Source organism: Rhinatrema bivittatum, chromosome 7 (assembly GCF_901001135.1).
Source record: "Rhinatrema bivittatum chromosome 7, aRhiBiv1.1, whole genome shotgun sequence".
NCBI classification, from domain to species: domain Eukaryota; kingdom Metazoa; phylum Chordata; class Amphibia; order Gymnophiona; family Rhinatrematidae; genus Rhinatrema; species Rhinatrema bivittatum.
The window spans coordinates 149,207,726-149,232,334 of NC_042621.1; the positions used below are offsets into that span (position 1 = coordinate 149,207,726).

The 24,609-nt window shown below is 41.3% G+C and overlaps 1 long non-coding RNA gene across 2 annotated transcripts in view; it reads right to left on the bottom strand.

The window, feature by feature from the left end:
• Positions 1 to 19,710, bottom strand: part of LOC115096129 — a 78,585-nt gene extending 58,875 nt beyond the window's left edge. For both annotated transcript variants that reach the window (XR_003857985.1, XR_003857984.1), the window contains exon 1: positions 19,620 to 19,710. This is a non-coding gene — a long non-coding RNA (uncharacterized LOC115096129). The remainder of the gene's footprint in view (positions 1 to 19,619) is intronic.
• Positions 19,711 to 24,609: the final 4,899 nt, after the last annotated feature.

The following is a 24,609-nucleotide window of genomic DNA, read 5'->3' on the forward strand; positions in this document are numbered from 1 at the left end:
GCCAAACCTGGCCACAAATACTCAAACACCAAGAAGATCCCATGCTGCTGATGCAATTAATAGCAATGGCTATTCCCTAAGTCAACTTGATTAATAGCAATTAATGGACTTCTCCTCCAAGAACATATCCAAACCTTTTTTGAACCCAGCTACACTAACTGCACCTAACCACATCCTCTGGCAACAAATTCCAGAGCTTTATTGTGCATTGAGTGAAAAAGAATTTTCTCTGATTAGTCTTAAATGTGCTACCTGCTAACTTCATGAAATGCCCCCTAGTCCTTCAATTATTCGAAAGTGTAAATAACAGATTCACATCTACTCATTCAAGACCTCTCATGATCTCAAAGACCTCTATCATATCCCCCCTCAGCCGTCTCTTCTCCAAGCTGAAGAGCTCTAATCTCTTCAGCCTTTCCTCATAGGGGAGCTGTTCCAACCCCTTTATCATTTTGGTTGCCCTTCTCTGTACCTTCTCCATCGCAACTATATCATTTTTGAGATGTGGTGACCAGAATTGTCACAGTAATCAAGGTGCGGTCTCACCATGGAGCAATACAGAGGCATTATGACATTTTCTGTTTTATTAATCATTCCCTTCATAATAATTCCTAACATTCTGTTTGCTTTTTTGACTGCTGCAGCACACTGAGCTGACAATTTCAAAGTATTATCCACTATGATGCCTAGATCTTTTTCCTGGGTGGTAGCTCCTAATATGGAACCTAACATCGTGTAACTACAGCAAGGATTATTTTTCCCTATATGCAACACCTTGCACTTGTCCACAATAAATTTCATTTGCCATTTGGATGCCCAATTTTCCAGTCTTGCAAGCTCCTTCTGTAATGTATCACAATCTGCTTGTGATTTAACTACTCTGAATAATTTTGTATCATCCGCAAATTTGATAACCTCACTCATCGTATTGCTTTCCAGATCATTTATAAATATATTGAAAAGCACAGGTCCAAGTACAGATCCCTGAGGCACTCCACTGTTTACCCTTTTCCACTGCAAAAATTGACCATTTAATCCTACTCTCTGTTTCCTGTCTTAACCAGTTTGTAATCCACAAAAGGTCATCACCTCCTATCCCATGACTTTTTAGATTTCTTGGAAACCTCTCATGAGGTAATAGCTAATAGACTAATCTAAATGGCATTCACATGTGATGAGCACTATTAGCTACGCAGTTGTTTGGATGCACGTTTTGGAATCATTGACCCCTTTTTGCACTGAGGTAGTCTAGCGTGTCGAAAACACGCATCCAACCGCTTGTTAACCTGTGCACTAGTCTAGGCACACAATATTACATCATTCCCCTAGATTGCAAAGGTAGGAAGGAAGTCTCCTCTGAGACTAATACATTACTCAGCAGCACTCCGTTAGTAATAGGGATTGCTGCGGTGTGACTGCTATCTTTCCTCCCAAACAGACCTTAAGATTGTTGCTTCTGGGGTGTGCAGGGATAAAAAAAAACTGTGGGGTTTTTTTTTGGTTTATTTTCAGGAGGTTTTTTCCCATGGATTTCAGTTCGTGGAATGTTTGATTTCTTTCATTTGTGTGAAAAAAAACAAATCAAACATTTTTTAAAAATGCAAAAACAAACCAAAGAAAGAAAACGGGGCTTCCTAAGACCTCCCGTCCCCACTACCCTTCTCTCCCACCCGGAAAAATGACAGGGCCAAGAGCCCCCCAGCCTCCACTTACCTTGTCCAGTGGGGATCTGCTGACGAGGCCTAGGCCCAGGCTAAATCTTTGGCCTTGCATAGGCCAAGGTAGGTTACCATGACCTCGGTCTATGCAAGGCTGGAGCCCGGGCCCAGGGCTTTTAGCTCTGATGACTGCATCCTCTTCTTTCTTCTTAAACTAATTCCAGCCTATTAACCCCAGCAGACATCGCCATTTTGATGTATCTCATTGTTCAACAATGATTATTTTTATTAACATTGACCAGGGACGGATTGGCCTATCGGGGCTTCGGGCATGCCCCAGTGGGCCAGTCACCCCAATCACGTGACAGGTGTTGCTCGTGGCCACAAGCAGCAGCCATCCGCCTAAGTGCTGCTTTTGTATTTTCGCCACGGCAACAGCCCCGGTTTCATGGGAACAACAGCAGTGTAGGTGGAGGCTGGCAACTGCGGCTGGGCCTTTTCTTCTTCCCACACCTGCCCCCCTGGCCCAGAACAGGAAGTGACTTGCAGTGGGGGGCGCGGGAAGAAGAAAGCCATTCCACATGAAAAAATAGCGGCGGCAACAGCGGCCCCGAACAAAATCAGAAGCAGCCAGAAATCGGCACAGGAGACAGCAGAATTAGCCTCCTGTGGCCAATAGGAATCTTCTTTCTTGGCATGCGGGGACTAGAGGAGGAGGTTGCTGCAGCTACCATTTGTGCTCGGAGGGGGGGGCGGGCAGGAAATGAGAGAGAGAGACAGCCAGCTTGTCTGTAAGTGAGAGAATGTATGTGTGATTGAGAGTGTGCATGTGTAACTGTGACTGAGAGCATTTGATTGAGATCATCTATGTAAAGTGTGTGAGAGAAAGCATGCGTGAGATTGAGAGAAACTGGTCAGAGAGGTGATGTGTGTGTGTGTGTGTATATATAGGAGAGACAATGGAAGTGACTGGTCAGGAAGATGACTGGAGTATGTGTGTGTGTAAGAAAAAAAACTGGTCAGGAGATGATTGGTGTGTGAGAGACAGAAACTGGAATGTGTGTGTGAGAGAAAGAAAGTGATTATGGGAATGAGAAACCTATGTATGTGTCGAGAGCTAACATAGCAGTAAGTAACCTGGGTGTGTGTGACACAGCATAGGAGTGAGAAGCCTGTATATGTAAGTTAGAACATGGGAGTGAGAAACCTGGGTGGGTGTGTGTGTGTGTGTGTGTGTGTGTGTAAGAGAAAGACTGGTCAGGAGATAATTGGTGAGTGAGAGACAGAAACTGGTATGTGTGACTGGTATGTGTGTGTGTGAGAGAGAAAGTGATTATGGGAATGAGAAGCCTGTGCATGTGGCAAGAGCTAGCATACGAATAAGTAACCTGGGTGTGTGTGAGACACAGCATGGGAGTGAGAAGCCTGTATATGTAAGATAGAACATGAAGTGGGAAGCCTCTGTGTATGAGAGAGAGAGAGAGAGACTGATCGGGAAGGTGACTGGTGTGTGTAAGAGAAAGTCTGGTCTGGAGATGATTGGTGTGTGAGAGACAGAAACTTGTCATGGGGGTGTGACTGGTATGTATGTGTGTGAGAGACAGAGAGACTGGTCATGGGCCCTAAGGAAGAAACCATGAGTACAGAGCTGCATCCACTACTGCTGCTTCTGGTGTGTGCTACGGCCTGCATGGAAGAGGAGTAGGAGAGCTGATGGAGGGGGTTAGTAAAGGTGGCTTTTTAAGTTTATTTTTCTTGATTGACTGCCATTTTAATTACTGAATATTATGTGATGTGTCGAAATATTTTATAGGTGTTTGGAGAAATTTTAAATAATTTTTATGAGTTTTTAATTGTTGGATATTATTTTGTTTATAGTTGTTGTGAAACATTTATTCTGCTTATTAGTATAGTTATACAATTATTTCTGTGTTGGGATCTATAGCTGCTTGGCTAGTTCTGTTTTCCTAATAGGAGGTGTATTGGTGTTTAGGGCCTGATTTAATATTTGTAGTGTTGCTTTTTCATAGATAGGGTTGTAACTGTTTGAATGCATTCCATAATACAGGTGTAACTGTGTGCAGATTAGTTTATGTGCATTACTGCAAACCCTGGGAGTATGTTAGGTCGGTTCTGTGTATGTGACCAAGGTGAAGTATTTTACTGTATCAGTCTTATTTGTTGTATTTTCACAAGAGGACATGCATTAGTGATAAACTGCTGTCTTTTCATAAGTAGGGCTATTGAGCCTGGTAGTTGGAGTTTGTGTTGCTGTTACTGAAATGACACTAGAACCAGAATATATTATTTGTAAGGTGAGTTGTATGGGGAATGTCATAATTCTGCTTTACATCCATAATTGTGGGTCAGGGGGGGTTCCTGTGGATGCAAACTGTACTTTTACATTTAGCACTATGATGTTCATGTGTTCAGTGTGTCACACATGTAAGAACCATCTGTCAGGTGTGTCCCAACAGAAAAAAGGTTGAGAAGCACTGCTCTAAAGCCCACTCAGACTCTCCTCTCTTGGGCCCTGCCTGGATTTTCCCTGACCACCAATGTTTTTTTACTTATTCACAGACAGAGGGGGAGAAAAGCAAACATAAGTGAGCATGTCTGAATATATGAGGCAGTAAGGGTGTGTTCATCAGCATGTGCAAGCGTTAGAGTGCAAGTGTGTCAGTGAGAATTTGAAATGAAATTGGCCATAGAGGCAAAAACTCATAATAAAAACTGCCTGTGCGAAGGTGGCAGACCTCACGCGTCACCTAGATAGGATTATAGACTGTGCTGGGGAGGAGCCGGTTGTCGTGGTACATGTGTACACCAACGACATAGGAAAATGTGGGAGAGAGGTTCTGGAAGCCAAATTTAAGATTTTAGGTAGGAAGCTGAAATCCAGAACCTCCAGGGTGGCATTCTCTGAAATGCTTCCTGTTCCACGTGCATGTCCCCAGAGGCAGGCAGAGCTCCAGAGTTTCAATGCGTGGATGAGACGATGGTGCAGGGAAGAGGGATTCAGTTTTGTAAGGAACTGGGAAAACCTTTGGGGAAAGGGGAGACTTTTCCGAAAGGATGGGCTCCACCTTAAGCAGAGTGGAACCAAGCTGCTGGCACTAACTTTCAAAAAGGAGATAGAGCAGCTTTTAAACTAGAACAAGGGGGAAAGCCGACAGTCACTCAGCAGTGCATGGTTCGGAGAAATGTATCCTTGAAAGATACTAATGAAACAGGAGAGTTAGAGCATCCCAACAGAGAGGTTCCATTAAATGCAAACATAGTTCATATACCTATATGTAAAAAATCACCAAAGCTAATGATTTCCGAGTTCTCCCAAACAACTGAAAAGCAGGTTGTTAAAACAAGCAAAAAACACACTTTGAAATGTCTGTATGCCAATGCCAGACGTCTAAGTAGTAAGATGGGAGAGTTAGAGTGTATAGCAGCAAATGATGAGATTGACATAATTGGCATCACAGAGACTTGGTGGAAGGAGGATAACCAATGGGACAGTGCTATATCAGGGTACAAATTATATCGCAATGATAGGGAGGATCAACTTGGTGGGGATGTGGCACTTTATGTCCGGGAGGGTATAGAGTCCAACAGGATAAAGATCATACAAGAGACTAAATACTCAGTAGAATCTATATGGGTAGAAATCCCATGTGTGTTGGGTAAGAGTATAGTGATAGAAGTATACTACCGTCCACCTGGACAAAATGGTCAGACAGATGATGAAATGCTAAGAGAAATCAGGGAAGCAAACCAATTTGGCAGGGCAATAATAATGGGAGATTTCAATTACCAGCAACAAAAGTGGAACAAAATATATTTAGAGATAATGGCTAAAGAAGGCGTCAGCAAGCCTGACGTTGTGTGTATTCTTACAGACACCAACCGGTCTTTTCAATCATTCGCCTTCTTTTAAATTTATTTACTTTCAAAAAAATTTTTTGTTCAAGAATTTTTTCTTTTTCTTAAAATGTCCTCAGTCAGTCATAGACTCTTTAAAACAGAAATGCTTAACTTCATTACAGCCCTACACGGCTTTCTTGAAGATAAAGGCCCTACACGGCCTTCTTGAAGATAAAGGATGTAATTGTTGCTTTATTACTATTATAGGATGCAGACTCTTGTCTATACAGTGTTCATACGCCCCTGAGGAAGCTTTCGGGTGAAACACGGGCCGTGTAGGACCGTATTGAAGTTAAGCATTTCTGTTGTAAAGAGTCTATGACTGACGGAGGACATTTTAAGAAAAAGAAAAAATTCTTGAACAAAAAAATTTTTTTGAAAGTAAATAAATTTAAAAGAAGGCGAATGATTGAAAAGACCGGTTGGTGTCTCTGTAAGAATACACACAACGTCAGGCTTGCTGACGCCTTCTTTAGCCATTATCTCTAAATATATTTTGTTCCACTTTTGTTGCTGTTAATATGGATCACAGTGGATAATTATTGACTCTTTATGTTATGAGATTTCAATTACCCCAATATTGACTGGGTAAATGTAACATCAGGACTTGCTAGAGACATAAAGTTCCTGGATGTAATAAATGATTGCTTCATGGAGCAATTGGTTCAGGAACCAACAAAAGAGGGAGCTATTTTAGATTTAATTCTTAGTGGAACACAAGATTTGGTGAGAGAAGTAACGGTGGTGGAGCTACTTGGCAACAGTGATCATAACATGATCAAATTTAAACTAATAACTGGAAGGGGACAATAAGTAAATCTGCAGCTCTAACACTAAATTTTAAAAAGGGAAACTTTGATAAAATGAGAAAAATAGAAAAAAACTGAAAGGTGCAGCTGCAAAGGTTAAAAGTGTTCAACAGGCATGGACATTGTTTAAAAATACAATCCTAGAGACGCAGTCCATATGTATTCCGCGCATTAAGAAAGGTGGAAGGAAGGAAAAACGATTACCGTCATGGTTAAAAGGTGAGGTGAAAGAGGCTATTTTAGCCAAAAAAACATCCTTCAAAAACTGGAAGAAGGATCCATCTGAAGAAAATAGGATAAAACATAAGCATTGTCAAGCTAAGTGTAAAACATTGATAAGACAGGCGAAGAGAGAATTTGAAATGAAATTGGCCATAGAGGCAAAAACTCATAATAAAAACTTTTTAAAATATATCCAAAGCAAGAAACCTGTGAGGGAGTCGGTTGGACCATTAGATGACAGAGGGGTTAAAGGGGCTCTTAGGGAAGATAAGGCCATTGCAGAAAGACTAAATGAATTCTTTGCCTCCGTGTTTACAAATGAGGATGTTGGGGAGATACCAGTTCTGGAGGTGGTTTTCAGGGGAGATGAGTCAGACGAACTGAACGAAATCACTGTGAACCTGGAAGATGTAGTAGGCCAGATTGACAAACTAAAGAGTAGCAAATCACCTGGACCGGATGGTATGTATCCTAGGGTTCTGAAGGAACTCAAAAATGAAATTTCTGATCTATTAGTTAAAATTTGTAACCTATCATTAAAATCATCCATTGTACCTGAAGACTGGAGGGTGGCCAATGTAACCCCAATATTTAAAAAAGGCTCCAGGGGCGATCCAGGTAACTATAGACCAGTGAGCCTGACTTCAGTGCCGGGAAAAATAGTGGAAACTATTCTCAAGAACAAAATTGTAAAGCATATAGAAAGACATGATCTAATGGAACATAGTCAACATGGATTTACCCAAGGGAAGTCTTGCCTAACAAATCTGCTTCATTTTTTTGAAGGGGTTAATAAACATGTGGATAAAGGTGAACCGGTAGATGTAGTGTATTTGGATTTTCAGAAGGCGTTTGACAAAGTCCCTCATGAGAGGCTTCTATGTAAACTAAAAAGTCATGGGATAGGAGGCGATGTCCTTTCGTGGATTACAAGCTGGTTAAAAGACAGGAAACAGAGAGTAGGATTAAATGGTCAATTTTCTCAGTGGAAAAGGGTAAACGGTGGAGTGCCTCAGGGATCTGTACTTGGACCGGTGCTTTTCAATATATATATATATAAATGATCTGGAAAGGAATACGACGAGTGAGGTTATCAAATTTGCAGATGATACAAAATTATTTAGAGTAGTTAAATCACAAGCAGACTGTGATACATTGCAGGAGGACCTTGCAAGACTTGAAGATTGGGCATCCAAATGGCAGATGAAATTTAATGTGGACAAGTGCAAGGTGTTGCATATAGGGAAAAATAACCGTTGCTGTAGTTACACGATGTTAGGTTCCATATTAGGAGCTACCACCCAGGAAAAAGATCTAGGCATCATAGTGGATAATACTTTAAAATAGTCGGCTCAGTGTGCTGCAGCAGTCAAAAAATCAAACAGAATGTTAGGAATTATTAGGAAGGGAATGGTTAATAGAACGGAAAATGTCATAATGCCTCTGTATCGCTCCATGGTGAGACCACACCTTGAATACTGTGTACAATTCTGGTCGCCACATATCAAAAAAGATATAGTTGCGATGGAGAAGGTACAGAGAAGGGCAACCAAAATGATAAAGGGGATGGAACAGCTTCCCTATGAGGATAGGCTGAAGAGATTAGGGCTGTTCAGCTTGGAAAAGAGACGGCTGAGGGGGGATATGATAGAGGTCTTTAAGATCATGAGAGGTCTTGAACGAGTAGATGTGACTCGGTTATTTTCACTTTCGAATAATAGAAAGACTAGGGGGCATTCCATGAAGTTAGCAAGTAGCACAATTAAGACTAATCGGAGAAACTTCTTTTTCACTCAATGCACAATAAAGCTCTGGAATTTGTTGCCAGAGGATGTGGTTAGTGCAGTTAGTGTAGCTGGGTTCAAAAAAGGTTTGGATAAGTTCTTGGAGGAGAAGTCCATTAATGGCTATTAATCAATTTTACTTAGGGAATAGCCACTGCTATTAATTGCATCAGTAGCATGGGATCTTCTTAGTGTTTGGGTAATTGCCAGATTCTTGTGGCCTGGTTTTGGCCTCTGTTGGAAACAGGATGCTGGGCTTGATGGACCCTTGGTCTGACCCAGCATGGCAATTTCTTTTGTTCTTATGAGCATGTGTGCAAGGGAGAGAATGACAGCATGTGTGAGTGTGCATAAGTCTGAGCATGTGTATGAGAGTGACTGGACGGATGAGTCAGAGTTTGTGTGCCACTGAACATGTGTGAGTGTGACAGGGCGAGTGTGTCAGTGAGCATGTGTGTGAGGGAGAGTGAATGAGTCAGCATGTGTGTGAAAGCATGCATGAGTGAGAGCATGTGTGTCAGTAAGCATCTGTGTCAGAGCAAGCAAGCACATCAGTGAGAGAGGGAGACTGTGTGTATGCATGAGTGAGCATATGAGGGTGATGTGTGCTAGAGAACAACTAATTCATGACCATCTCAAGGTGACTGGAATTAAAAGTTCTCAGGTATGGAGAATCGGGGATTGTTTTCTATCCTTATTAGTTTTAATTATTGAATATTATTTGATGTCTGATGTTTTTGAAATATTTTATTGGTGTTTGGGAAGTTTTCAAAAATTTGTAATGAGTTAAATTACTGGAGGTTCTGTTCATCAGCAGTTTTGAAATATATATTTTTAGTATGATTTTCCTATTGTGATTGATGTTTTATAGTTCTTGATTATATTGTTTGATGTTTTATGAGGAATGATGGTATTTTCTGTTTTTCCATTGCTACATTACATACAGTCTAACTTGTTGTGATTTCCACTTCAGTTTGTCTGTGCATTTCTGTGTATATTTTATGGTCCCTTTATTTTGTATTTGGTGACTCACCAAATTGTATGTGTAATTGGGTACCCATGGGCCAGTATGGAGAAAAATCCCCTGGGCCACTATTTTCCCACAATCCACCCCTGTCTTTGACATGCTCATGTTCCAAGGTATATATAAGTAAGACCAAATGGGTTATATGTACAAGATTGGTAGAACATAGAAGTCAATTAAATCTAAAGTGGGTTACAGCACCAATTGTTTCACATTGTTTAGAATATGAACATAAGTTTCCACGAGGTGGAAATTGAGATAAAATATGAAGAATGGAATTTCTTTATAAATACATTTATGCTAAAATACCTTGTGAACATTTAGGAGATTGTAAATATTTGGGTAAAAATAATAATTTGATATAAAGGCTAAATTTAAAATTGTTATGAGTAAATTTTTTTCTAAATTTTGTTTTTCGCCGCATCTCAAAAACGATATACTGTATTTTTCGCTCCATAAGATGCACTTTTTTTTTCCCACAAAAATGGCAGGAAAATGTCTGTGCGTATTTAAAAAGAAAGCCTTCCCAGACTCGGAATAAATCTTAACTACCTCTAACCAACTTCCAATCACTACTCTTACGCAGAAAACTATAACTTCCAGTCTCCACCCTTTCGCAAAAACTACAAAATACCAAATGGACATGTCCTAGTAAATACCATAAACTCTGTAAATGTACCCCGTCAAATCTCGGTTAATACATTCTGTTAAATTTACTATTACTTTTCTCTGCTCCCAGTTGTACTTTTCCCTGTTTTATTGTAACTGTAATTGTTTTCGTTCAGCACATGTTATTTATTTTGTTCACTGTAACTTTTATCACTCCCCCTGTTTATTGTAAACCGGCATGATGTGATACTCTCACGAATGCCGGTATAGAAAAAACTAAAATAAATAAAATAAATAAATTATGGAGCAAATGTTGCGTCTATCCCTCTCACGCTCCGTCCCCCTCCTCCCAACTCAGCCCAATCAATATGATAGCGCAGGTCAAATGCATGAAATATTTTATCATAATATATATAGTATATTACCCTCATTATTTTCTAATATATAAACAAATGAGAAGGAAATGGTCTGTACTAAACAAACTTTGATGCCGTGTATTGTCTTCTGCTGGCAGAGCTTGAGCTCCCTGCCGGTCTGCTGACGACCTTCTCAGCAGTGTTTGAACTGGAGGGGCCCCCGTAGCACACGTGGTTCAAACAGCTGATGTTTGACCTGGGCCACGTCGACCTTCACTGTAAAATGCACCCCGGGAACAGCAGACTGGCAGGGAGCGCAATCTTTGCCGGCAGAAGACTATACATGGCATCAAAGTTTATGGTTAGTACAAGCCATTTCCTTCTCATTTGTTTAGATATATTAGAAAATCATGAGGGTAATATACTGCCTGGGATAGAGGACACATGATACAAACCTTTACTTTTTTAGTTCATGGTATTGTTCAGTGATTTATGATAAAATGTTTCTTGCATATGAAGCAATGTGGATTTTCAGAACTGATTAGCAGTTTTTGACAGCTGAAATTAATGAAAAGCAAATAGAATTACTGCCTGTGCTGATTAAGTGGCTACCTGTTGAAATATTAGGAGCAAATTGCTCTCCTAATCAATGTAATATAGCCCTGACTATTTATTATTGAACTCTGGAGCAGTCATGAAAGTTTAAAATAACTGGTGTGAGAGAGCTGTGTGTATGAGGGAGAGTGAGTGTGTGATTGTGGGTATGTGTATATGTGAGGAAGAGAAAACCAGTGAGTGTGAGTACCTGTGTGGATGTTCTCTGCCTTACCATAAAAAAACAAAACTGAAAAAATATCCCACGGATGGCCACCAGGAGGGAGCTCTGTACAGAGCCCGTGATGGGGACAGAATTTTTTTTTCTTATTTTCCTCCTCTAAATCCTAGGTGTGTCTTATAGTCAGGTGCGTCCTATAGTACGAAAAATACAGTAGTTGCGATGGAGAAGGTACAGAGAAGGGAGACCAAAATGATAAGGGGAGTGGAGCAGCTCCCCTATGAGGAAAGGCTAAAGAAGTTAGGACTTTTCAGCTTGGAGAAGAGATGACTGAGGGGGGGATATGATAGAGGTGTTCAAAATCATGAGAGGTCTAGAATGGGTAGATGTGAATCTGTTATTTACTCTTTCAATAATAGAAAGACTATGGGGCACTCCTTGAAGTTAGCATGTGGCACATTTAAAACTAATCGGAGAAAGTTCTTTTTCACTCAACGCACAATTAAACTCTGGAATTTGTTGTCAGAGAATGTGGTTAGTGCAGTTAGTATAGTTGTGTTAAAAAAAAGGATTGGATAAGTTCTTGGAGGAGAAGTCCATTACCTGCTATTAATTAAGTTGACTTAGAAAATAGCCACTGCTATTACGGTATTTATTTAAGCATTTTTCTATACCGAGATATAGCTATCAGCCTTCACCCCAGTTTACAGGTACAACAACATATTACATTTGACATTGAACTGCGAGAACTGAGGAACATCAAAACTAAAATCTTATAAGTAAATTTTTTCAAAATGTTTAACAGAGTATAAATATGACCAAACCATGTAATTTCTGGCTTAACAAAACGTTCTGTGACCTAGTCTAATTTTAGCTGTTGCATGTCCGATAAATGTTATGCATAAGGTCTTTTGTGTGATATTAGCCAGTACCGTCTTTGATTGTTTGAGTAAATAACCATGTTTTGAGCTCTTTTTTAAAAGATGTAATGTTGTTTTGTGTGCTTAAATGTTCTGGAAGAGAGTTCCATAATTTCAGACCAGCGATAGATATGGCTCTGTTCCTCACGGTGGATAGCTTGGCTAATGGGAGTGATGGTATTTCCAGCTGTAATTTACTTGCTGTTCTAGTTGGACGTTGTGACATTGTAGAGGGCCGTGTTATCTGCTTTGTGAATTGCGTTGTGAAGAATTGTAAGTAGTTTGAATTCAATTCTTTTTTCGACTGGAAGCCAGTGTAGACTGTTGAGTATGGGTGTGATGTGGTCTGATTTCTTTTTGCCAGTTAGGACTCTCGCTGTGGCATTCTGCAGTAGTTGAAGTGGTTTTAAGGTCGCTTTAGGTAGACCTATCAAAAGTGAATTGCAGTAATCAAGGCTGGTGAAGATGAGAGGTTGTAAGATGGTTCGGAAGTCTTGTTGGTGAAGCATAGGTTTTAGGTGTTTAAGTATTTGGAGTTTCTGGAAACCTTCTCTTGTTTTAGTTGTGATGTGCTTTTTGTATGTTAGTTCACTGTCGATCCAGAAACCGAGGTCTTTTACGTTGTCTTTAAGTTGTATGTGGATGTTGTCTATATGGAAAGACGGGGTGTTTTTGGATCCTGAGTTTTTTCTTTCAATTAGGATGCATTCAGTTTTGCTCATGTTTAGACATAGTTTTAGGTGGTTTAGCAAATTTTTTATCGCGTTCAGGTGAGAGGCAGCAAGTATCATTGCATCTTCGATGGTGGAGGTAATTGGAATGAGTTGTATGTCGTCGGCATACATGTAATAAGTCACGCCTAGGCTTGATAGGAGTTGGCATAGAGGAAGAAGATAAATATTAAAGAGTGTGGCCGAGAGAGCAGATCCTTGTGGCACTCCTGTTTCGAGAGGGACGGCATCTGATGCTTCGTTGTTGATGGCAACTTTGAAGTATCTGTCTTTTAGGTAAGAAGTGAACCAGTCCAGAGTTTTGCCAGTCTATTCCATGTTACTAGCAACAGTAACATGGAATAGACTTGGTTTTGGGGTACTTGCCAGGTTCTTATGGCCTGGATTGGCCACTGTTGGAAACATGATGCTGGGCTTGATGGACCCTTGGTCTGACCCAGTATGGCATGTTCTTATGTTCTTATACAGTACATCTTTGACTGAATCTATGAATAAATCTTTGACTGGGTTTGGACAGTACTTGCTTTCTAAGAACAACAATGAATGATGCAATCTGAATCTTGTATTGCACCAAGCATGATATAAACTACATTATGTTATTCCTATAAGTCATGGATGATGCAGGCATAACTAAGTTTATATCACTCAGTTGAACAAAATACCCTAGATCAGGTCTAAAAATCATACAGTGACATTTGTGATTTCTGTATGAACAGGCTCGGAGATGCCTCGTACTTATGTGAACAATGCAGATAACTTCTGCTATATTTGTGATGAAGTGACTTTTACATCACAAAAGTGCAGTATAACTGCTCTGGTTAAGAAAGCTTACCACTTGTATTTTGGCTGCAAAATTGGAGATCAGAACAAGAACTGGGCACCACACCTATACTGCAACCTTGTGCAAAATCTTAAACAGGAAAAGGAAATATCTATGCCTTTTGTAGTGCCAATGACTTGGAGAGTGCAAACAGATCATACCAACAATTGCTACTTCTGCATGGTGCCTCCAGTCGAATGAGGTTTGCCAAAGAAGAAAAAGTAGACTGTGCAGTAATCCAAACATTCCATCTGCTACATGCCCAGCACCCCAAGGAGAAGTCCTGCTGGTTTCTGAAGAATTTAATGAATGCAAGAGACAAGCCAAGAAGAGTCGAGTAGCCACTGAATAAGGACTAAACAATGCCCACATACACATAATAGATTGTGGCCTTTTGTTTTATAGTAAATTTTATTTCTATAATCCTTTTGCTGATTTAATTTTTAAAGTGTTACATAAACAGGACAGATGAAATATTATGCAACCCTAAATACAAGGAAAAACCTAAGTTTACAATTTATGATTAAAACTCTACTATCTATGCACTGTCTACTCAATAGAGAAACGTAAAATGTAAAAACTTAAATATCATGGAAACAATAGCCAATTAGCTGGTTTACTTGTTATATTTGAATTCAACACATCATCAATAATAATAAATGATACATTTTGTCGCTGAAGGAGACAACTTCTAAAAATATGTATAGGTGTAACCTGCAGTCAGCCTTGTACAACTGAAAGCCAGGACATATCCTCAGCTCAGGGCAGTATAGAACAGAACATTCAGGCAAACTGAATGGGCCAATGGGTCCTTGCCTGCCATCATCTGTTATTATGAATGTGTTTTGGGTGGATTTTTGTCATGCACGTAAAAGGGATGACTGCAGAAGATGATTTAAGGTGTAAGAGATATATATATTCCATTATGAAAATAATCTAATCTATTTTATCAATGTGTGCTTTTATCACTGAAATCTGCTATCTCAGAAACACATCATGCCAGAAACAGAACTTTTTAAATTACCAGACTATTTACACCATTCTTAAAATAACTATGCCTTAGGAAACAGCACATAATGAAACAATGTTTTTTTTAAACAACACAAGTTATAGGCCAGTCGGGACTGTTCCCCGATTGGCTGTTCAGTGGTCAATCGGGGACGGCCAATCTCATTGGAACCCACATCTTCACTAGAAATAGAGAACATACTCAAGAAGCTTAAACCTTCTTCTCACCCGGCAGACCATATACCGTCCAACCTGCTCTTCACCATTCCGAATATCATCGCTAAGCCCATAGCAGATGTCAAACTGCTCCCTTGCTCAAGGGCTTGTTCCAGACCAACTCAAGATTGCTATGCTCAAACCCCTATTAAAAAAAAAACTAACCTATCACCATTAGACCCAGCCAACTTACGCCCCATAGCTAATTTGCCGATGATCGCCAAACTCATGGAAAAAAATCATGAGCAAACAACTATCAGAATACCTGGAGGAAAATAATATTCTCACCCCCAACCCAATTTGGCTTCCGCAAGGCTCTAAACACTGAATCACTACTATCTACTCTCTCGGACACTATCCTCCTAAACCTGGAAAAAGCCCAACCATATATTCTTGCCCTTCTGGATCTATCCGCAGCCTTCGACACCGTGAACCATTCTATCCTATTACAGTGACTGGCAGACATTGGCATCAAAGGAAATGCACTCAATTGGTTCAAATCCTTCCTTGAAAACAGGTTTTACAAGGTGAGGATCAACAATACAGAATCACACCCAGTCAGAGCCAACCTGGGAGTCCCCCAGGGATCATCGCACTCACCCACTCTATTCAACATCTACCTCCTCCCGCTCTGCCATTTACTCGCCAACCTAAAGTTAACTCACTACCTCTATGCGGACGACATCCAGATCCTTATCCCGATTACAGAGTCTCTTCACAAAACCTGGTCACATTGGAACAGCTGCCTTCTATCAATCAACCGACTTCTTACCAGCCTCAACCTCATCCTCAACACCAACAAGACAGAGATCCTTCTAATAACTCAGGACATCAACAACGTGCTTCTCAACGCCCCAAGTTCCTCCCAACTATCCAAAACAGCAGTGAGTCACGCATTACATGTAAGAGACCTGGGTGTTCTGCTCGACAACCAGCTGAACCTGAAAAAATTCGTAAACACCACCACCAAAGAATGCTTCTTCAAATTGCAGGAATTAAGGAAACTAAAACCACTCCTACATCTCAAAGACTTCCGATTGGTGCTCCAATCCATCATTTTATCTAAAGTTGACTACTGCAACTCCCTTCTTCTGGGTCAACCTGCCAACACCATAAAACCTTTACAAATGGTCCAGAATGCGACAGCCAGGATCCTCACCAACGCTAAAAAAAGAGAACACATCACCCCCATCCTTCAGAACCTTCACTGGTTACCAATAAAATTCAGGATCCTCTTTAAAGCCCTCATGATGATCCACAAGGCCTTGCATAATATCTCCCCCCTCAATCTAACTTTCCAATTACAGCCACACATCTCAAACAGACCCATCAGGAGAGGATACAAAGACACTTTGTATACCCCTCCGGCGAAAACCGCATTAAGGAAGCATGCCCTATCCACAGCTGGTCCTCCCCTTTGGAACTCACTCCCTCCGGACCTCCGCCAAAAACCCTGCCATTGGGTATTCAAAAAGAAGCTGAAAACATGGCTTTTCAGCCAGGCTTTTGCGGATAGATAATCCTTTCACCGAGACCACACTGGTCAAGTCAAACTATAGACCAATTCTTCAACTATAATCCCTCTTAACTTTACCTGCTCTCCATACATCCCCCAGCTCTTCAAATACACCGGGAGCCAGAGACTACATTTGTTCCTCAACCTAGCTGCTGATCAATACGCTGCTAGTAGTCTTCTCTCAGTCCCTTCATGAACCTTTAAACCACTTCATTCCTAATGCATTTCTGCTTGGTCTCTTCCCTTTGAACTTGCCCGCTAGCTAAGTTAACCCTACCTGTTTTCTATAAGTCACTCCAGTTCTCCCCGTTATGACGGCCCTGCTTCCAAAGTTTTTATTTTATTTTGAAATGTCATCACATATAGCCCTTTGACTTTTATTTTCAGTAGATCTCTACTGTACCACACGTTCAATGTTTGCTTGTTTATTCTACTTCATGTTCATTGTACCTTTTGTTCATTGTTTTTCTCAGTTTTTACTGTACCACATGTTCATTGTATTCGCCCTCGGCAACAGTTAAGTTCTTTGTAAACCGGTGCAATATCTATACTATACAGGAACATCAGTATATAAAAGTTAAAAATAAATAAATAAATAAAAAACAGCACAAGCTAAAAAATACAAACCAAAATGTAACAGCAAGTAGCTCATAATTATTTGCAAGTTATTAAATGTAGATAGCTACATTTTTTGTAAGAGCAACCAATAATTGTAATTAATTCGTCACTATTAAAAATTCACTTTTATACTGTTAGTAGAAATATTACTGATGAGTGCTCAAAAGAATATTTGGTAAGAGACCTGGTATAATTACATTTTCTTATAAAAAGAAAACGTGATGCACCAAGATGCTGTACGTTACCAAAGTCTCATGCATACTCTGTTTTCACTGTGATGATTTAGCAGGCTGTTTCCTGGGATTTTGGAAGATCATTCATATGTCCAGTGGAGAATTCCTCTACAATCTCAGTTTATCCGCATAGTGCAGGAGGACCACAGCTACACTTCAAGTCAGTAATTCAGGAGGGTTGCCAAGAACTGGAGCAGAGGATTACCTAACGGTTATACCAGTGGGCTGGAAAGTCATTTTATAACATACACGTGTATATGCATGTGTTATAAAATAGCCTGGCCACACACACGCGTGCACATATGAGCGCAACTCCCATTTCTGCTGCTTAAATTGTGAGATTTTAAAAGGGGCGTGCACTGCCATTCCCAGTTATACCAGTTTGTCCCCAATTCACTCAGTTAAGATAGAGGTCCTCCAAACCCACTTAGTTTACCAGCCTTCACTCGCTCCAGTTATCCCACCTGTCCCACGGATGCTCCATGTGGCCTTGGGCAAGACATTTCACCCCCCATGCCTCGGGTACCAACTTAAGCATCCTGAAACTAATGAATGTTACTTGCCTTGACTCCAGCTTCGAAAGGTGAGCAATTAAATCTAAAATCCAAACCCATAAGCTGCCCTTGGAGGGAAGCATTTAGTCCTCATCTTTATTTCATAATCTTTGGAACTGGATGGAACTTCACCCCCACCTCAAGCCTATAACATCATATTACAGCCTTTATTCCAAGCATCCATCATACTGGGATTTCTTTAAACACGAAATTATAAAATATGAAGCAGCAAAGGTGCTAAAAGGAGAGGATGCCACAGACATCCTGGGCATGCATGGCGATCACTGGAGCCATGGCCTCCTTACATTTTACTGGATCCAGCAGCTCAGGGGTGGCTCTTCTCTCTGAATTTCAGGGGGATGAAGGACCCTCCCTCCTGCAGTGGGAGCAGGAGATGCTCCATTAGCTCTCAAAGCAAAGCATGCCAGGCTGCTGAGTCCTCAGCCTGCTGCTTTCCGTTCAAGAGCCTCCCAATACAGGGCTCTGGGAAGCCAGTAATCAAAGGGCGCACTGGCCGCCCCCAAGTGCGTCTAATGCGATTAATTCACAGGCAGTGGATGCCAGCACATGTGCAGGAGGGGCTGGGGAGGAAGGGGGGGCAGGCACACACCCACATTTAGTTGTTGGATTTGCTCATTTGTTTGCTTTTGTTGCCAGACGCCACAGCCCCCTGACCTGTCACAGATGAGCAGGCAGGTGACTAGCCACTGCTGGCAGATTCTGAGGCAGGCGATTTGACCCTGTGATGTGAGAGAGATGAGCAGCTTCTGGCTTGGAAAGGACTGGTGCACGTTCCAGTTAGCCGGTCTTTGCCATTAATTACCAGCAGGTTCAAGAGTCACATTCAAATAGTTTTGTAAATCTTTGGAGAAGGAGCCACTGGCTCAGTTTTACTCAGTGTTGTAGTTTTGGTTTTTTTTAAAGTTCCAACAGTGTCCCCGAAGAGCCATGTGTGGTTCGTATGCCTAAGCATAAAGGTGCAAGAGAACTATTTCTCTGGTTTGTGGGCTGGCAAGCAGTTCAGGTGCCAGGCTGGTCACCTTGCAGGTGACTGTATGGTCCATTTGTGACCTGCTTTATAAACGCTAAGGTGAATTTTAAAAGCCCCACACACACATTAATTAGGGGATGCGCAAATATGTCAGGCTCGCACCTGCCGAGCAGATTTTAACAGTTGCCGAGATACGTGTGCATCTCCCGGAGCATGCACACCTCGGAAGATTCCAGAAAGGGGTGGGGCATGAAGCTCGGATGTGCATGGAAATAGTTACGCAATCTTGTGCTATGGATGACGTGTAAGTAATAAAATGAAAAACAGGCAGATCTGCGGGGTTTTAAGGGTTGGGGATAACTGGAGCGAGTGAAGGCTGGTAAACTACGTGGGTTTGGAGGACCTCGCTCGTAACTGGGTGAATTAGGGACGAACTGGTATAACTGGGAATGGCAGTGCACGCCCCTTTTAAAATCTCACAATTTAAGCAGCAGAAATGGGAGTTGAGCTCATATGTGCACGCGTGTGCGTGGCCAGGCTATTTTATAACACATGCATATACACGTGTATGTTATAAAATGACTGCTTTCCTGGGCACGGGCCAACAAATGCACTCCAGTGTGGGCACACATGCCAGTTTGCAAGTTACTGGTCAAGATAATGATCACATGAACTTTTTTTTTTTTTAAAGATAGGCAGAAATACTCATAAATGGGCTTCCACTTTGCAATGTTTTATGGTGCCACTATATCATCATCGTTTACCTCCAACCGCCAGTTCACATTTTAAGATATGAGAGTTTTTCACTTAGTTAGTGTTTTTGAATATTTACTATCTCAATGATCACACACACTTACTTTTGTCTTTCGTTGCACATCAGAAACTCTTTTCCCTTAGTAAACCAATGCATATTCAGAACCCAAAAGTAGTAAACATCAGTGAAATTCTAAGGAAGAAGAACAAAGATTATTCAAATTTTGTAGGAGGAACAAAAGTAAAATGCTTTGAGGTTTGTTTGTTCTTTTTTGTTTAGGAAAGTTAAGGTTAGAGCTTTACTGTTTTATAAGCTCATTCTCTTCCACCTTGCATGGAGGATGTTCTCTCTGTGCTTTATTGGGCACCTGAATGCACAGTTATATCATGTCCATGAGGAATACCTAAGGTCTATTTCACAAACAAATACAGCTGACTTTATTAGCAATTATTATTAGCCGGATATGTTCGCTAGTCAGCATGATTTAAGCATATTAAAACCAGTGGTCCTGCCCTTCCCCCAGGACCTGCAGGTGTACTAGAAGCTGAAAATGAAAAGCAGACACAGACCAGCCAACCAACTTGTAGAATTATTATCAGCTTCCTTGCTGCATCCCTTCCATATCTGAAAGAAGTTTACAATATGCTGGAAACAAAACAGAAAGCCTCGTGAATTGGGGGCGACATGACTTTTTAAAGGGGTTATATGATAGCGCTCTTGCTCTTTGCTTGGGTCTAGACTGCTCTGCTGCATTCTCTCCTGGTAAATGCTGAACAGTAAAAAGATACAGTTTAAAAAAACAAAATTGCTAAATTATCCCCACCTGCCAAAGGCCCAGGCTCAGATCCAGCTAAAATTGGAACGTCCCACTGACTTTTAAGATTTTCGTTTACCAAAATATAGTGTTACTTTCCTTCCTTTTGCTGAGTTTCAAGGTTCTTTCTAAAAGTCTTACATTACAAACACAAACTGCCTTCTCTTTGTGTGTGTGTGTGTGTGTGGGAGGGAGGAAGATACTCCCAATCTTATAACATTCAAGATTATAGGATTAATGTCTATTTGACTCCTGGCGTTACTCATCAAGCGCTCACTGGAGAGTGTCTAATCCAAATTGAATGAACTTATTTAAAAGGCTTTCTTTCCTTTTCCAAAAGACCCCATTCTCCATGGCTTGACCTTAAAGCCCCAGGGCCTCGCTCCCTCCACGTGTCCTGCTCACTATTTATAAACAAACCCACCCGCACTCATCTAGATAATACCTTCCGCACGTGTTGACGGAGCACAAAAAAAATAAAAAGAGAGAAAAAGTCAATGATTTTCCTTTCGTCTGTACTTTCCTTTTATCCAGCTATGGAAGTTTCCATCATTCAGCATCACCTATCAGCGGGCAGCCACGCTGATCCAAGCCGGGAAGCGTTTCCCCACAGATGGGACTGTGCGAGAGAAGGGCACGGGGGGCTGCCCGCCCGCACCGAGGAAGTCTGGTGTTGCCCGGGCCGGGACCCCCCTGCGGGTAGCTCCGATCGCCTTTGCCTTTCTGGCGAAAGTCCCTGCCAAGGTCCCGTGTCGCTAAGGAGCCCAGGCTGGAACGCCCGAGGGAATTCGCGCTCCGGCCCCGCCAGGCACCGCCGCCTGGCGGCCACCGCTCGCGAGAGGCGGCGAATGCGCGCTTTGAACGGGGCTTTCGATCGGCTGCGCAGCGTCATCCCCGCCTGGCGGGAGGAGACGAAGCTGTCCAAGTCCGACACCTTGCAGATGGCCAAGATTTACATTTGCACGCTGAGCCGGCTGCTGGGCAAAGGGGCGCCCCCCTGCGGCGGCGAGGAAGAGACGCCGGAGAGACGAGAAGAGCGGGGGACCCAGCTCCACGCGGGAGGAGGCGGGCGCGCTGGCTCCCCGTAGCGGGAAAGCCCCTGGCGCCGATCTGCCTTTCAGGCTGCCTACTTGAACTATGGGAGGGAGCGGGGCAGATCATCGCACGGGAAAGCAGCGGTGCCGTGCGTTTCCTTCAGAAACGAAATCATAAGGAAAATCTTGGTGAAAATCGGCCTCCAAAAAAAGGAAACGAACCCATATAAATCAAGTGATTGCTTAATCTAGCCGTGCATCTGATATGATGAAAGGGACAGAGACGTCCTATTTTAAAATGCACGGCCGGTGACAAGGCCGCATCTAATTAAAACATGGATTACATTTGAAGTACTATTTTAGGAAATAATTGTATATCTTTTTCTAATGACTGTTCTGCAGTGATTATATATTCCAAGTTTGTATAGAAACTCTAGCGTTTGATGGAATTTTATTTAATCATAATCGTGTATATTCCAGAATTTTATTTTTTTTTATTAGGTAAAGAAAGTGTTGTATGAGTAATTGGATGTCATCCCTTGTTTTCCAGAGTTGGTGTTCCCATGTTTAAATGAGTGGGCTATAGGTCAGGCCAATTCTCAAAATTCACACGTTTTCACAACCTTCTGGTGGGTAGGAAAAGTATAATTAGCAATTCCATTTCCAAAATATTCTTTATAGAGAAGAGCATTCTTTTTTCCAGAGGAGAGTTATAACAATTTTCAGGGTGGAGAGGCAAACATGTTTTTGTGGATATAATTGAAGCTTGCACTCCTAGGGCACTTAATTTCTATACCTATAATCTTTCCTAAAGTATTTTAAAAACTAGAAATTTGATTACACACGGCAACTGTCACTTAAAACCGAAAGTAGTAAAGGCTTTTTAGATGAGTTCTAGTGGATGAGAAGATAATAGTGCTTCATGTTTTTGAAACTCCCCATACTTAGCTGGTACCAACAGGTGTATTAATTGGCAAACGTACTGGTATCATGGATATATTGAACCTGTCATTATGTACAGAATAACCATATAACCCCATGTCAAAAGAGGATGCCTCGATCCAATGTAATATGGAATCCTGACTACTACTGGCAGAAATTAAGATAATATCACAGTGACTCTGAGCAATAATTAACAGATAGGGATGAGATGGAGCTTTGACCTCTGGGACATGCATTTGTTTGAAATGAAATGGAAACTTTTAACACAATTTCCAATTTGTTTTTATAATGAAATGAAAGAAAACCAAAGGAAACCTATCAAACAATTGGAAATGAATTAATACTACTACTCTTAATTTCATGGAGTGGCAGTTACTACCATAAGAAACTTGCTGGGCAGACTGGATGGACCATTTTGCCTTTTTCTGCTGACATTACTATTATTTCATTTTAAACATTTTTTCATTGCTGCCAACAAAAAACAAAACCCTCCTTCTGAGACCCCGTTATCCCTCCCCCATACAAACACAACCTCTGCCAGAACCCTCTTCCTATATTTTACTTTGTTCATAGAGTCCTACCAGTGGTATGCTTAGTTATTAATTTATTCTGTACAAAATGGCATTGGCCATGCCCTGGCTGGTACCATTTTGCACAGAAGAAATTAATGGCACCAGCCTTAGGCTGCAGGTGCTATTTCTAAACAGCGCACATGCAAAATAAGATCAAAGGAGGACTCCATCTCACCAAACTAAAGATAATTAGTTGGGCCGCACCTGCTGCTGCTTTGCTCTGACCTCCTGCCCCGGCTGTTTATGTGAGTCCCGCATAGGCTGTGGCATGGCCAAACTGTAAAGTTAGAAGTCCAACATTACTGTTCAGCTGTGCTGCGGCGTGCGCTGGAGTCAGTTAAAACAGATAGGGCAAGAGGACAGCGTGAAGCAGCAGCAGGTGTGGCACTACTAATTATCTTTATTTTGGTGAGATGGGGCCGCAAAGTTCAAAGTGCAGTGGCAGGTGATTGGAGCGCTGCCAGATTGCCAACATTGATTGGGCCCTGGTTCACCTGATCAGGTTTTACAGCGTCCAGTTGCCCTTGTAACCGGACATTGTACAGCAGGCTGGAAAATGGGCTGTCCGGTCCAAAACCGAGCAGTTGGTCACTCTAGGTGTGTGCACATTTTTGAAAACCACAGTATAAATATCTAACTTTTTTTTCACTCTTCAGCCATTTATCTTCTATTTATGGGACGACCCCATGTTAAAAGGGATGTGATGAGCTAGGAAATGTTCTGATTTTCCCCTAAGAAAAATAGGACTACATCTCCATGCAAGCATTGATGTAGAATAAAGACTGGCACAGTCAGTTTTTTATTTTATTTCTAAAACTTTATTAGAACAGAGAACAGAAAACAGTATAATATCTGATTACATATCAAATAAGAATTATACATGGTCAGGTCATAAGCAGACTGGATGGGCCATATAGTCTCCTTTTCTGCCATCATGTTTCTGAGTAATATTATGTAGCACTAACTTTTTTGTTTTATTTTGTTTTGTTTCTGTCTGTTTAAATAAATGAAGAAAAATTTGGAAGGGGAAAAAATGTCAGGTTCTGTCAGAGAAGAAAAGAAAAACCTCTCAGAACTCCCCTCTGATTCCCTGCCCCCACCCCCCCTTTTTTTCACTAGGAAAAAATCAAGGCCTGATTTGAAAAGGAAGATGGCGAGGCCTCTGCGGCGCTCTCCCCCCCCCCCCCTGTATCCAGTCCTGCTCCATGGAAAAGTTGGCAACCCTACTTATGTGCAACAAATGTACACAATTTACAAAATATTGTTGGGCAAAATTAGAAAGATGCTCTAGGAATAACCAAGACAAAGAGAACAGCGCAAAACGTATGGCAGTATTGCTACCTTTAAGCAGCATTTATCAAGTTCAGAAATTCTCTCATTTACTAGAGGCAAGAAGCTAGCCTGAGTATTCTTTTACCTTATTTGTAATTTAAACAATTCATTGTTAATGGCACAAGACTTCTGTGGCATGACTTTCCTTGATGAGTAATAACACTTACAGCCTGCATATGGCTATGCAGCACTCCCGATGTTGCTAAAATGTGTGAATCCTTTTGCATGTTGATCTAGGGACTTAATAAAAATGAACATATAACTGCTTTCCTGTAATTTCAATTTTTTTCCTCCCATTAACTTCTTACCTTGTCTTTTCCAGAAATCAAAAAGAGAAAGAGATAACTATCAAAATATAAATCTATTCTGGTTTCATGCATCTAAGTGCAGTGGCACCTT